Source organism: Mustela nivalis (genome assembly GCF_964662115.1).
Source record: "Mustela nivalis genome assembly, chromosome: X".
Lineage (NCBI taxonomy): Eukaryota > Metazoa > Chordata > Mammalia > Carnivora > Mustelidae > Mustela > Mustela nivalis.
Genome location: NC_139040.1, coordinates 97,773,204 through 97,788,380, shown reverse-complemented (window position 1 = coordinate 97,788,380; position 15,177 = coordinate 97,773,204). Strand labels below are relative to the sequence as shown.

Sequence of the window (15,177 nt, the reverse complement as noted above, 5' to 3'; positions counted from 1 at the left end):
ATATATTTATAAAATGACCTTAGAGATGGCTTTTTTCTATACAAGGAAGGATTTTCGTGTTCAATTTAATGTTCATCTTAGTGGCTGAAAAATTACAACCCTTTTCTGCACTGTCATCGAACTTAGTGACGGATAGGAAGTATTATTAAACTGGCTTTTTTTTTTTTTTTTTGGTTGTTGCACAAATTGTAAATTTCTGAAAAGCAGTCCTGAGTGATACAGAGCAAAATTCTTTGGGGGTTCAACTGTCTTTGTTTAGAAAAGCAGACTGATTGATGGGCCACCATGATTGTAGAAAAAGATCAGGGCTGGGGCCACCTGGGAATGAGAGACAAAGAGCCAGGCTGCTTTAGCATAACAAAAGAATGAAGAATTTGGGGGATCTGGAGGTGTTTGCTGGGGAGAGGAACAAAGGAGGAGGAGATGGCCCGCAGAGTGGCTGGAGACAGGAGCCACGCGGAAGGGTCCGGGACAGGAAAGGCAGAGCGGGGTGAGGGGAAGGTGTGTGGCTGGGTGGGGGGCGGTATCAATCATTCCGTCTTAAAAACTGTCCTCTGTTCTTCCGTGAGGTAGCACCCCATTGCTGCCTCCAAATCCTGAGCAGAAGTCTGCACACATTCACAGCCGCCTTGGCGAGTAGGGTTTGCTGAAGGTTGCGGAAAGGGGGCTTTATTTCATATTCGGGTTGATGTGGAGTGGAGAGAAAACAAGAGGCGAAAAGTGGGTGGCAGAGAATTCGGAGCAAGCCGGAAATGAGACCCGGAAGCCACTAGGTGAAATGCACGGGTCTCCTGCCCCACCCCACGAGCCGGTGATTCCCCGCAGATCCTGGGAGCCGGCGCAGGGTTTCCCACTGCCACGGAATTTGACACCATTGTATTAGCATTTCAAAGAGCTGCATTACTGCGGCGGGTGTCTGCATTAGCAACGCCCTGGTCAGCTATTTCGCAGAGGGCTTGGCACTGAATGGCTGAAAAGTTGCCAGTCATTCCTTGCTAGGTGTCAGGAGACAGGTATCTTGTAGCTCTTTGCCTCCTGGTGAGGACTTAAAAGGCAAGTACAGGTTTCTGGGGGGTCATTTTGGAAGCAATCGAGTTGATTTTCCAAACCTGTAATCTCAGCGTTTTGTTTTATTACTGCTGCCCGCTGGGTTTTTGGCAGGCTTACCGAAAAGATGGCTACTTTTACTGTTCATTCACTCTGTTTATAAAGCAAAAGGTTTCTCTTTCCAGCGTGCTTTCACTCAGATGGGGAGAATCTGCACTTTGTTAATATGTTTTAAAAGTCTAATGAGGACTTAGTAAGCGTTTGGAAACTGCAGCTTTCGGGATGAAAGCAGGGATCTGTGGTTATGACATCATCGCAGTTAATTACCCCTTTGCAGAAATCTGCCTGAATGGAGAAGGGGTGGGTGTATCTATGTATTTAACTTGATGATTAAAATATATTAATGATAGTTTTCACTTCCCTGGCATGGTACATCTTAGGATCTTCTTTGAAAGTGCTTCCACAAGCTTAAATTAGCCCTTATCACTCTACTAGGAAGAAGTAAAACAGCCCTATTTTGCAAAAGACGAAAGTGAAATACAAAGAGAAAGGTCCTGTTTGGGGAAGGACTTTGGTAGAATGAAGCTGCTTCCCTACCGCTAAACAATGGGCTCAGCCTTCCTCCTTTGTTTCCACCAGGAATTGACATTCACAGGCTTTGAATGAGGACCACAAATTTGATCATACCTTACAGCATGATCACATGCTGGACACCTGAGCCCAAACAGCACGTTTTGGGGTCCATAAGCAATTACTGCTTGTTGTAAGCCATCTCACAAACAAACAGCAAAGAAAATCCAAACAGTAGATGGAATGGGCTGTAAAATTCAGAGATTCTGATTCTCTTTCCTCCTTCACCATTTTGAGTTCTGGGTTATATACGGAACTGTTCTAGATTGAAAAAGAAGGGATGATCGCTAATTATTCCACTTTTTATAGGTTATTTTCATTTTCTTTTAAAAGATTTTATTTATTTGAGATAGAGCGAGAATGAGAGAGAGCGCGAGCTCGCGGTGGGGAGGAGCGGTGCGGGGCGGGAGGGGGAGGAGCAGATGGAGCGGGAGAAGCGGCTCTCTACTGAGCAGGGAAAGGTGCTTAACTACCTAAGCCACCCAGGCACCACATTTTCATTCATTCAAATGAAGGAAATGTATGACACTTGATAGGAATGCATGGAAGGAAGTTCAGAGACAAATAGAAAATTTTCTTCCCACCATATATATTTAGCTATATATCTGAAAGAGGTCAAACGAGGAGCATACTTTTTAAAAGCTATTCTAAACAGTTTTCAAACACACACCAAAGTAGAGAAACCTCATGTATTCATCCCCAGTTTCCGCAGTTATCAACTTTCTGCTATTTTTTTTTTTTTAAAGTAGGCTCCCCATGTGGAGCCCAACATGCAGCCTGAACTCAGGTCCCTGAGATTATGACCCAAGCTGAGATTAAGAGTTGGACACCCAACTGACTGAGCCACCCAGGCACCTCAACTTTCTGCTATTTCTTTTTCTTTCTTTCTTTCTTTCTTTTTTTTTTTTTTAAGATTTTATTTATTCACTCGACAGAGACACAGCGAGAGAGGGAGCACAAGCAGGGGGAATGGGAGAGGGAGAAGCAGGCTCCCCGTGAGCAGGATGCCTGATGCGGGGCTTGATCCCAGGACCCTGGGATCATGACCTGAGCTGAAGGCAGGTGCTCAACGACTGAGCCACACAGGGGCTCCTTTTTTTCTTTCTTTCTTTCTTTTAAGATTTTATTTATTTATTTGAGAGAAGGAGAGCACGAGCAGGGGGAGGGACAGAGGGAGATTGAGAGGGAGAAGCATCCCTTAGCAGGGATGCTAAGTGGAGAGCCCCACATGGGGCTTGATGCCAGGACCTGGGACCACGACCTGAGTCAAAGGCAGATGTTTAACCAACTGAGTCACCCAGATGCCTCAACTTTTGTTTTTAAAGATTTGTTTATTTGAGAGAGTGAGTGAGAGAGAGCACATGCAGGGTGGAGGGGTAGGGGAAGAGAGAGAATCAGACTCCCCACTGAGCGGAGAGCCTGATGTGGGGCTCAATCTCAGAATTCCAGCACCATGCATGACCTGAGCTGAAGGCAGATGCTTAACCGACTGAGCCATCCAGACGCCCCTATGCTATTTCTGTTTCAATTCTTCCCTGCCACTTGTTTTGTGGGAAGATTTTAAAGCAAATCCCAGACATATAATTTCACCATAAATACTTCTATATTTTTTCCTAATGCACAAGAACTTTAAAAATAGGATATAATACCACTGTCACACCCAAGAGAAAACTAACTCTGTATATTACCTAATAATCAGTCTGTATTTTGTTTCTGCTGACTGTTTCACAATTATCCAAAGATTGCCTTGTTTGACGTCTTGTAAGTTTGTTTCACTTAACAGATTTCCCTTCTTTCCCGTCCTCCCCATTCCATTAATTTGTTGGAAAAATTGGATCACTTGCCCTGTAGAACTTTCCACAGTCTATATTTAGCTGATTGCATCTTTGGTGTCTTTTAACATATTTCTCCATCCTTCATATTTCTTTAAATAGTAGCTGGATCTGGAGGCTTGATTAGCTTCAGGTTCTTTCTTTTTTGGCTGTGATTACCTCAGTGATAGTGCTATGTACTTTCTATTGGGTCATGTCAGGAGGCACCTACTGTCTGCTTGTGCCATTTTGGAGGCATGTTAGGGGTGATCAGTAGGATTCATGATTTCACTGCAGCATAGTCATTTCCTCATTCTGTCACTTCTGGATTTATTATTTACTATTTATTCTGTGATTTTTAAAAAAAGATTTATTTATTTATATGACAGAGCGAGAGACTCCGAGAGTGGGAACACAAGCAGGGGCAGTGGGAGACAGAGAAGCAGCCTTCCCGCCAAGGAGGGAGCTGGATGCGTGGCTTGATCCCAGGACCCTGGGACCATGACCTGAGCCGAAGGCAGACACTTAGTGACTGAGACACCCAGGCACCCCTAGCTGTGATTCTTTTATAAAGAGAAACTTTACCTCATCAACTAGTGCATTTGGTTACCTTATAGTCCATAAATATGGAAAGGCAACGTAAACGCTTCTTTCCCCTTAGTTACCACCTTTTTTTGGTTTGTTTTAAAGATTTTATTTATTTATTTGACAGACAGAGATCACAAGTAGGCCGAGAGGCAGGCAGAGAGAGAGAGGAGGAAGCAGGCTCCCCACTGAGCAGAGAGCCTGATGCAGGGTTGGATCCCAGGACCCTGGGATCATGACCTGAGCCAAAGGAAGAGGCTTTAACCCACTGAGCCACACAAGCGCCCTAGTTACCACCTTTCAAAATAATGCTTTAGTAACCTCCAAAGTCTACTGACGAATGTTTTTAAGTATCATTATAAACTCACGGATCTAACAAACGTTTAGTTTATTTGATGCATTTCAGTTTACTTAGGTGAGTATTCTTATCCATGCTTGTCCCATCTTTGGCCAGTGGAACTACTTGACTTTTCTTCTACCCACCCAAGTATCTTGGATGGCTTGTCTTCTGAAAAAATAAGACGTTCCAGAATGGCGTTGTACTTTGCCTGCCCCTGGCCATGGAAGTAACCTTTTCTTGGAGGAGCTCTGGTTTCTTTGAGGAGAGACCTACTTTTGATGCAGTGTAAAGAGTGATGATTTCAAAAGAGGCTGGACGGAGGTGTATCTTTGGGCAGCGGGCAGTGTTTGTTGAATGAAATGGCAGGAAGGGTCCCCGAGGCCAGCTTTTCATGCACAAAGGAGGTAACAGGGTATCAGCCACCATCAGAGAGCTACGTGGCCGAGTCACAAGGGCAAGGCACTGGGAGACCATCCCCAGGGTGTGACCTTTGGAGAGTCAGGCCCTCGCCCTGGCATCCCTTCCAGCGGGACACTCTGCGGCTCCAGGTGCGTGACTAACGTTTCCGGCAGCGACGCGCCCTGGGACTTTCCCGGGCCCCAGCCTCCCGGGCCTTGCTGCTGAGAATGGCGCGGCGGGGGCGGGGAGCAGGTGGGGGGCTGGGGCTGGGAGCCGCCCGGCGGGACTCCGGAGCCAGGGCGCCCTCTGGCGGTCACACGAGGAGGGGCGGGACTCGGCGGGGGCGGGGCTCCGCGTCCGGCAGCCCCTCCTCTTTGACCCTGGGGTTGGGCTGGGCGGGCGGACGCAGGCAGAAGCTGCAAAGGTTTCGCAAGGACGTGACCTTAAGGGGTGAAAACCACGGTGTGACGCGTGGTTGCCAGCCGGGGCTAGCGAGCTGAACTAGTTCTCCGACGCCCGGGGAGGGGGGAAGGGAGCGGCTGGGCCGAAAGGTCCAGACCTGTGACTCAATGCCTGCAGCCCCCTCCATTGCTGCGGTGGCGCGCCCTGCGCCCCGGGAGAAGGAAGGGGGCGCGAGTCTGCACCTGGTCTGCGGTTGGGGTGACGTCACTCCACCCGGGGTGGGGGGGCGGAATGAGGGCATGGTTTTCTCTGCCTCTCCCCTCCGCCCAGTGAAGCAGCGAGGCCCAAGCTGGTCACCGAGCTGGGAGTTTTGATTCGAAGGTTGGAAGTGAAAGGACAGGGGAATTTGCTAATAGATAACAAAGGAGTTAGGTATTTTAGCCGTGGAATAGCTTCAGTCAACGCAGATTAGGGGTGCCTTCGGTGCCTAGCAAAAAGTGGGCTGGTACCTCCCCCTCCTCACTCAGGCAGCGGGAGTGGCCATGGTGGGGGCAACTTTTGTTCCATTGTCTTGCTAGGGTCCCGGAAAAGCCCAGCGACTGGGAGGCAGGGGGACAGGGTCCTCGCTTCATGTTTACCTGTCACTCTGGGAAACAGGTCACTTAACCTGCCTGGGTCCATCCCAGACCACGAGGGCCCTTCCCCCCACATGTCCTCCATGTGCAAACAGCTGACCCTTAAGAGGCCACTTCTCCAGCATACACAGTAGTGGCACAGTCTATGCTTAGGATGATTAAGAGAAGCAGATTCAGGGTCTGGGCACTGCGTTCTGAGGTCCCGGGGGCCCCATGACTCCTCACCCTGCATCTCCTTCCATCTTGCCTAGTCTGAGGGTGATCTTGGCGTTGTGGGAGGGCGATTTGGATCAGCCACAAACCTGGCTGGAAGAGCATGCGACTCTTGATCTCAGAGTCATGAGTTCAAGCCCCGTGTTGAGTGTGGGGATTACAGAAATTTAAAAAAAAAAAAAGTGCTTTTTTTTTTTCACTTGGAATCAATCTTCACATATCCGTGCCCTCCGTCCCCCTTCTTCCCCCAATGTGGTGTGTGTGTGTCTGTGTGTGCAAGCAGGAGGGATAGGAGGCAGAGAAATAGAAACAATCTGGTTCGTGCCTGAACCCACGAATCCACAGGAGGAATTTTGACTTTTCCCCTCACTCGTGGCCCCTAGCTGTGTCCCTGTGGGGCTGCCCCCGACCCCCACCCGTGCAGCAGGAATTACGAAGAAACACCAGGGCTTCCCACCCCTCCTCTGCTGACAGGAAGCTTTTCTAGAAGGCCACCTGCAAAGGCAGAGTGTTGCTTCCTGGGCCGCTTCTGTTTCACAGGGTTACTTACACACTGCTCCTCCCTTTTCCTTCTTATCAGCTACCAACAGCATTGCAACATCGTCAGCACGAGTGCAGCGGGTGTGACTGGGGGCCAGACTACCTCGATCTTTGAAGTTTCTCCCTGAGGTATACGAGAAGTTCTCGGTGGCACTTCCTGTGGCCACCCCCACCCTCTTGCTTTTAACCCCTTGGGACCCTTGGGATCAAAGTTTTTGATAGCAAGGTGGCCTGTTCTCCAGCTGTAGACCGTGGTGCTAGCTGGCCTGGCGGTTGGGTCCTTTCCTTTCCCCACAGAGGGTCTCTGACCGCTCCTGACTTTGCATCTGGGAGAAATGTCTGATTTCCTAGGTAGAGAAGGTCTTCCTCAGGGAGGTCCTTGGCCCAGAGCGACAGCCCAGGTCTTCCTCAGGACAGGTCCTTGGCCCAAGAGCCTGGAGAGGACTGAAGGCGAGGTGGGTCCAGTAAGCCGCGCGCAAGGACTGTAGGTGCGGACTCGCTGTTCCAGCCGCCTTCCAGCCTGGGCAGCAGTTTCCTTTGTAAGGCCATGCACCCATTTCTACCCCATCGCCAGGATGCTTTCCTTCCCAGCAGAGGTTATAGCGAGTTCAGCCTTATATTGGTTTACAAGGCCCAAGTGCAAGAAAACCAAAATTCTCCAGGCACGGCAGCGGCGGACGTCTAGATTTGCACCCCGAGCCCCGGTTGTGGGTAGGGAACTCCAGGCTTCCATCCATCGACGCCAGCATACCCAGGTCAGGCCATCCAGGATGTGGGCTGTCTCCCCTTGGGTGGTTCTAAGCCCTGGGTACCTGGCAGGTCAGTCCCAGCAGAGCAGAGGACCGGATCCTACAGCCAAGCTTGCTGGGGCCAGAAGAATGTGGGGGGCACCCAAACTGCCCCCTCCGCTCCCCTAAACCAGCCCCCACACCCATGGGAATCTGGTGAAAATGGAGAGCTCTGTCCCTTCCCCACCTCTCCAGGTTATATAACAGTGTCTTTGTTGAAAATGCTGATAATGCTGTTTGGCAGCCGCAGGAAGCCAGTTTCTGGCTACATATTGCTTGGGGGCTGGGGCTGGGGTCAGGGCAGGAGGTGGGATCTGTGGGGGTTGGTTTAAGGAGAGAAAGGGGCCAGGCAGATGGAGAGGCCAAGGCCTGGAGATAAAGCCGATTGGTGTGTCAGCAAAATCACCCCGGGCTTTGGTGATTCGAAAGGCAGACAAATTCTTTCATCTCTGTTAATCCTCATCTGATACAGGATTTTCCTGCCATTAAATCTGGAGAAAGAAACATAAGCACTCGAACCTGCACAAGCAAGTATTTCTCCTCGACTCCTGCTCACCATCTCCCCCTCCCCACCTCCACTCCCCATTACTTCTCTGCTGGACCATTTTTTAGGTCTGTGGCTGCCAGACTTGGGAGATGGATGGGCTTGGGGAGCCGAAGGGCGCCTTGGAGGAGGAGCAGGACCAGGCAGACCCCCAGGACAGTAAGCGACATTTGGGGACTGACTATTCATGAATGCTTCTCAGCAGAGGTCTCCTCTCTGTCCATTTGCTTGCTGGGTTGTCAGTGAGTCCATCTGTGTTGCTGTCAGGGTTCTAGTCTGATGAAGGGTTTCCAAACAGAGCCAAGCTGTCAATTGGGGGTGGGGGGAGCTTCTGGTGGGCTGTTGTTACTGGTTTCTCTTAAGACCAAGATCGATGGGGGAGAAGTGAAGAAGAGGGCAAAGGCAGGGCATTCAGGAGGAAGTGCACAGGTGTGGGGAGGGGCCTGTGTGTCCCCGTTCTCCAGGGACCCCTCCTGAGCACTCGGTGACCTGTGCTGTCTCCCTTCAGGTAGGGAGTCCACAGCTGGGTGGTTCTAAGCCACCGGGTGCATGAAAGACCACGGGATGCTGGTCCTGCTACTGCATGGTGAGTTCCAAGGCCCCTTCCTTCTGACCCCCAGCAGATAGATGCCAGTGGGGGCAGGGGTTGGAGAGCCCATAGAAGATTCTAGAAGATGCATGGAAACCACAGGGCTTCTACCCAAGGAGCTTGGTCTTCAAGTGGCTTCCATGAAAGCCGTACATGGACACCATGTACAGAACTGTGATCAGGGGGGAGGGAATGGAGAATGAGATAAAACAGAACAGGTGGGGGGTTTAGTTTGCTTGTTTGTTTGTTGAAAAACAGAATTCCTGAGCCAAATATATGAAATAACCTTTTGGCAATTTTCTTATTCTAATTTCAGATATGAGTTCTTTTTTTTTTAATTTTTAAAAAGATTTTATTGATTTGAGAGAGGGAGAGACAGCAAGAGAGGGAACACAAGCAGGATGAGCAGGAGAGGGAGAAGCAGGCTTCCTGCTGAGCAGGGAGCCCCACTCCGGGCTCAATCCCAGGACCCTGGGACCATGACCTGAGCCCAAGGCAGATGCCTCATGACTGAGCCACCCAGGCGCCCCATCATTTTCTTATTCTAATTTCTGATACAACTTCATTGGTGTAATCACCAAGAACTACAGTGGTCATATTACTTTAAGCTTATTTAGTATAAAAAAAATCCCTTAAGCCATCTTCCTAAAGGAAGAAGAAAAAAATGAAAATATCAGGTGGGAATTGTGTGATTATGGATGTTGAAACATTCTTCCCCAAGGTTTTTGGTCCTATTGTTACGTGGGTTTTAATATAACAAGAAGACTCCTCACAGAATTTTTTTGCCACACCTCTGCAGACCTACCTGCTCAAAGCCAAGATGGCCCAGGTGGAAAAAAATCCCTTGGTAAATTCTGCAGTAAAGAATTCTACACAAAGAATCTGTTTTTCTGGCCCTTGGGTGAATGTAATTCTTTGAGGTGATAAGTACCCATGTGATAGATGTCTGTGTGCAGTGCTGGCAGAGAAAATTTTGCCAGATAATTCCAAAATGGTAGTAATAGAATCTTCTTACCCTTTATTCCACTTTTTCAAAAAGTAGAGCTTGGTCTATTCAGTGAGTCAACAGTACACTCCAGGGATATTATGAGGGGTATAATTGGACAGCTTTTGTCCTTGAGAAGCTTGCATTCCTTTATGGAAGATCTAATACATAAATGAGAAACAGAATTGGAACAAGGTGCAGGGAACACTGTGATAAGCAGGACGTGACTTTCTACACCGAGGAGCCTCCAAAGGACAGAGGTTGACATATAATTACGAACAGCCAGCTCCTTGCCATATCTTCTACCTAGAAAGGACATGAAGTTTGATTGACTCATTGGGACAGAATGTTTGGTTCTCTGAGCCAGCATGATTTTCAGTGTGTACCCAAAGCTCTCCCATCCCTGACAGAATGCAGACAGTATTCCTAGCCTGCGCATGGCAAAACGGGAGCTGTTCTTGCTGCCGCAGAAACCCGAAATACATCCAGACTTCTTGTGACAAGTTGGAGAGCTTAGCAGTGACATCATTTGCTAACAATAGATGCACTTAAAATTAATGACCGTCTCCACATCCCCTGGCGCTTTAATTTAAAACACACTCAGCAGCACAGACAGTATTACTCTGACTACAAGTCACAGGATTATGAACGACATGTTCCCGAGAAGCAGGCAGGGATAGGGTTGTACCTCCTTAGCTAGAGAAAAAAAAAATGATTAAATGAGCCTGACAAAACAAGGTCGTGGGGGAATCAGAAGTGGCTCATGGCAGGGCAAATCTGGGACAAAAGCGGAACAGAAATTCTCTGGACAGGAGGGTTCACTGGAAGTGCCTCCCCTCCCCTCCCCTCCCCTCCCCTTCCCTTCCCCTCTCTGCTCCTCCCCTTCCCGCCCCTCCCCTCTCCACTATGGCAGCCCCTTTGGGGTCTTCCTGCTGTCCACAGCGTAATATCCCAATTCCTTGCTTTACAGGGTTCCTCACCCAGGGCTTGCTCTAAACCACAAGTCTCTAACAAGGGCCCGGGTTTCTGTTTTATTCACCTTGCTGTCTCTAGAATCTAAGACATTGTAGGTGCTTGTAAAGATTTGTTAAATGGGTGAAGCCGCCCAGATGAGAACCATTACGGTACCTGATAGAGGCCTTGCACCTAAAAAAATCTGTATCTAGTTCAGAAACTCTTCAAACTGAATAATAAGACAACCCATTACAATTTTTTTTAAAAATGATTAACCCCTATGCCCAATGTGGGGCTCGAATTCACGACCCCAAGATCGAGTCACATGCTTTCCCAACTGAGCCAGCCAGGTGCCCCCTAAGAGAACCCATCTTTAAAATATGGGCAGCACATTTTGAATAGCTCTTTCATCAAAGAAGATATACAGATGACTAGCAAGTACATGAAAAGATACTCAACCTTATTAGTCATCAGGGAGATGCAAATGAATCCCACAAGGAGATACCACTTCACACCCACTAGGATGGCTAGAGTTAAAAAGACATAGCAAGTGTTGGTGTGGATGTGAAGCAACTGAGATACTTACCATCTGACCCAGCAATTCCTCTCCTAGGTAAACGCTAACTGAAAACACATGTCCGCAGCAAGACTCACCCACAAATCCTTCCGTCAGCCTTAGTCACCACAGGTGAAAACTGGAAAACAAACCAAATGCCCATTCACAGGTGACTGAACACACAAATTGGGGTACATCCACATGGTGGAATATTGTCCAGCAGTAAAAATGAACCACCGGGGCCCCTGGGTGGCTCAGTTGGTTGAGGGTTCAACTCTTGGTTTGGGCTCAGGTCATGATGTCAGGGCCATGGGATCGAGTCCCGCGTCTGGCTGCACGTTCAGCAAGGAGTCTGTGAAGGTTTCTCTTTCCCTCTCCCTCTGCTGCTCCCTGAGATCTCTCTGTCTCTCTCAATTAAATAAAGAAATCTTTAAAAAAATGAAGGAGCAATTGACATTCAGACAACACAGATGCATTTCACAAACATCATGTTGACTGAAAAAAACCATTTGATTCCATTTATATGAAGTTCTAGAATAGGCAAAACGAATCTACAGTTCAGAAAGTGGATCAGTGGTTGTCTGGAGCTGCGGATGGGGAGAGGACTGCTGTCAATGGGACCCGAGGAAACTTTCTGAATGGTCGGAATGTTCTAAATCCCGTGTAGAGCGGAGCTTACACAGATGTGTTGCATTTGTTATACACTTAAAATGAGTACATTTCCATTGAGGTAAATTATACCTTAATCAACTTGACTTAAAAGAGAAAAGGAAGTCTGTAGGGAGAGAGCGCCTGCACCCCAAAGAGAACACATCCTTTATTAATGAGACTCAGGTGCTGTGTAGTGAAGGGCAGTATGCGTGCGCCATTCATCGGTGTCGTTGCATGGATAAGTAGCTCGTTGGCTTTGATTGTAGAGTAGTACTCCTTGAATGGGGGCTACTAGTTTGTTCATCATTCATTCCCCCCACTGAAACAAGTAGAGCACTTGTTTCATTTTGGGGCGATTATCAATATTTAGGCCCGGAGGCCTTCCTGGGGCCTTGTGTTCTACTCCTCCTATGGGACAGCTCTCTACCATAGGATTCGCAGGGCCTGTGAGGCTATCAGCAGAACACCCTTCCTGAGACACACCAGTTTCTTCATCCCCCATGACGCACATTAGTCAGCAAAGCTGAGGGGTGAATCCAGGATCCTCTCTGTCTTTACTGTCACAAAAGGTATGTTTGTGGCATGAGAAGGAAGTTCCGGGATTACCGTGAGGTCAGAGGCCATGGGATGGTCTCCCCCACTGCCTCTCCGTTTCCCCCAGCCCATTTTGTTTTGAAAATCCAGCACTGGGTCTTGGCCTGAGGAGCAACCCGGACAGCATTTGCAGGGAGTGGGAAGAGAATGACTTCCAGAGCCAAAGTGGCTGAAGAGATTTTGCTGAAAGCAGAAAATGACCATATTTTCCCTTGCTATTTTGGTTTCGTGAGGCACAAGTTCTTTGAAAACAATGAGGATGAAGAAACACTTAAAACTCAGTCTGTGGTTGGAAACTCCATGAATAACTGTTCTCCTCAGCAGACCTCAAGGGGAAAATCACACATCTGAAAATCGGAGGGCCTCTGAAGGAGAAATTCCTCAGCTGGTCTACATTAAGATCTCATTCTATGGGGCATCTGAACCCAGCCTTCCCTGCCTCCCTGCAGTGCGGAGGTGGTCAACACATCAGACCCGAACACAAAAGCAGGGACCCATTTCTGTATTTGCCTAGATTCCGGACACCTTGTAACATTCACTATTATTATTATTTTTTTATTGAAGTAAAATTCACACAACATAAAATTAACCATGAACCATTTTCTTTATGAGAGAAAGAGAGAGAGAGGGAGACAGAAAGTGCACCTGCATGCATGGTGAGGGGAGAGGAGAGGCAGAAAGAGAGAGAGAGAGACTTATGCAGACTCCATGCCCAGCATGGAACCCAATGTGCGCGCTCGATCTCAGGACCCCCAGATCATGCCCTGAGCCAAAATCAAGAAATCAGGAGTTGGACACTTAACTGACTGAGCCACCCAGCTGCCTTAATCATAAACCATTTTAAATACTTTATTTTTTTTTTTTAGTGTAGGCTCCAAACATGACATCAAGACCTGAGCTAAGAGTTGGATGCTTAACTGACTGAGCCACCCAGGTGGCCCAAACCATGAACCATTTTGAAGTGTACAGTTTGGCAGCATTGAGCACATTCACAATGTTGTGCAACCATCACCTCTATTTCCAAGGCATTTGCATCACCCCGAAAGGAAACCCTCTACCTATTAGGCAGTCACTCCGCATTCTTACTACTCCCAGCCCCTGGCAGACACTAACCTACTTTCTGTCTCTACGGCTTTGCCTCTTCTGGGCATTTCATGTAAATGGAATCCTACAGTATGTGGCCTGTGTGTCTGGCTGCTTTCCCCTAGCCTAATGTTTGTTTGTTAGATTTATTTATTTATTTGAGAGAGAAAGCACGGGGGGCGGGGCAGAGGGAGAGGGAGAGAATATCAAGCATACTCCATGCTGAGCTCGGAGGGCAACGGGGGTCGATCTCATAACCCTGAGATCACGACCTGAGCCGAGTTGGATGCTTAACCGACCATGCCACCCAGGCACCCCCAGCATAACGTTTCTGAGGTTCATCCACATTTAGTGTGTATTGCTACTTCATTCCTTTTTATGGCAGAATAATATTTCATGGTGTGGACAGACCACATTTTGTTTATCCATTCATCTGTTGATGGACATTTGTTTCCCTCTTTGGGCTATTGTGAATAACGCTGCTATGAACTTTCATGCCCAAGTATTTATTAGAACACCTGCTTTCAATTCCTTTGGGTATATACCTAAGGAGTGGAATTGCTGGGGCATATGGTAATTCTAGGTTACACCTTGTAACATTTTATACCATGTGGATAAATCTCATTTTTTATTTTTTAAAGATTTTTATTTGTTTATTTGACAGAGGTCACAAGTAGGCAGAGAAGCAGGCTCCCTCCTGAACAGAAAGCCCGACGAGGGGCTCGATCCCAGGACTCTGGGATCATGACTTGAGCTGAAGGCAGAGGCTTTAACCCACTGAGCCACCCAGGTGCCCAATAAATCCCATTTTAATAAAGTTGGTCCACCTGGTGATTCTAATGTGCAGCCCAGGCAGAGAACCATTCTAGACTCTTCCTTGCAGTCTACTTGTTGTAACTTCACTAGTCTCATACTTCGTGTCTTGCTTTCCACTTTGGGGGCAGATCTCCATGTGGTCCTTGAAGTACTAGTCTCTTGGTGAGATTTAATCCTGTGGCAACAGTGCCCCGTGGAGCTTGCTGTTAGCTTTATCCCATGCTTTCACAGCTGTTTTGAGCTTTACAACTCATCCGTTCCTCATAATGGTCTGCCTGTTACAGATGAGGGAACTGAGATTCGGAAACCTTGGCTGAGGTTAAAGCAAAACAAAACGCTCAAGAGAGCAGTGTGAGAAGGCAGGGATGAAAGGCAGTGTCATCAGAGTTTATGAGAGAATGAGAGAGGCCGTGCCCTCAGGATGAGTGCTTCCAGATTGAATGCTCTGGAAAGCCCCGTATTCGTAACCCTGAGCTATGACAGAGCCTGGCTGAGCAGCGGCCAGTCCTGAGACCAGGCCAGGTTGGCTGATTTTCCCATCTTCCTCTCCCAACGTCAGACTGGGAAAGTCTGAAACCTTTTCAGATTTCCACACGGATCCTTCTCAAAAATACTGGTGTGCGAACAGAAATTGCTCAGCAACTGCCGGGGAGTTTGACTTTCACCTCTCACAAACTGTGATCTTTATTTTAATTCGGTAAATGTTTTTCTGGCCAAGGGATCCCAGTGAAACTTGGCCCTGGACAGCCGAGGAGATTTGTTTCTGGAACGATCACTGCTGATGACAGGAGAGGCCCCTTTTCATTTGCATTTGGAAAAATGCAACAAATTTTGATTCTATATTCTATTTATTGTGCCAGTGAATAGCAAGGAGCTTCCTTTTGGTTGAGGGGCACCGCCTGGTCCTGAATTTGAGTAGCTTTTTCTTTTAAGGTGGAATGTTCACAAGGTTCTTTGTGGGGGAGGAAGGGGCCAGAAGGAGGAGATGGTGCAGATATTAAGGGGACCTGTTTCA

At 48.0% G+C, this 15,177-nt stretch overlaps 1 long non-coding RNA gene across 1 annotated transcript; it reads left to right on the top strand.

The window, feature by feature from the left end:
- Nucleotides 1–7,076: 7,076 nt before the first annotated feature.
- Nucleotides 7,077–8,520, top strand: LOC309856314. The gene is made up of 3 exons (XR_014307151.1): nt 7,077–7,357; nt 7,863–8,093; nt 8,443–8,520. It is a non-coding gene; the product is annotated as an uncharacterized lncRNA (long non-coding RNA).
- The last annotated feature ends 6,657 nt before the right edge of the window (nt 8,521–15,177 follow it).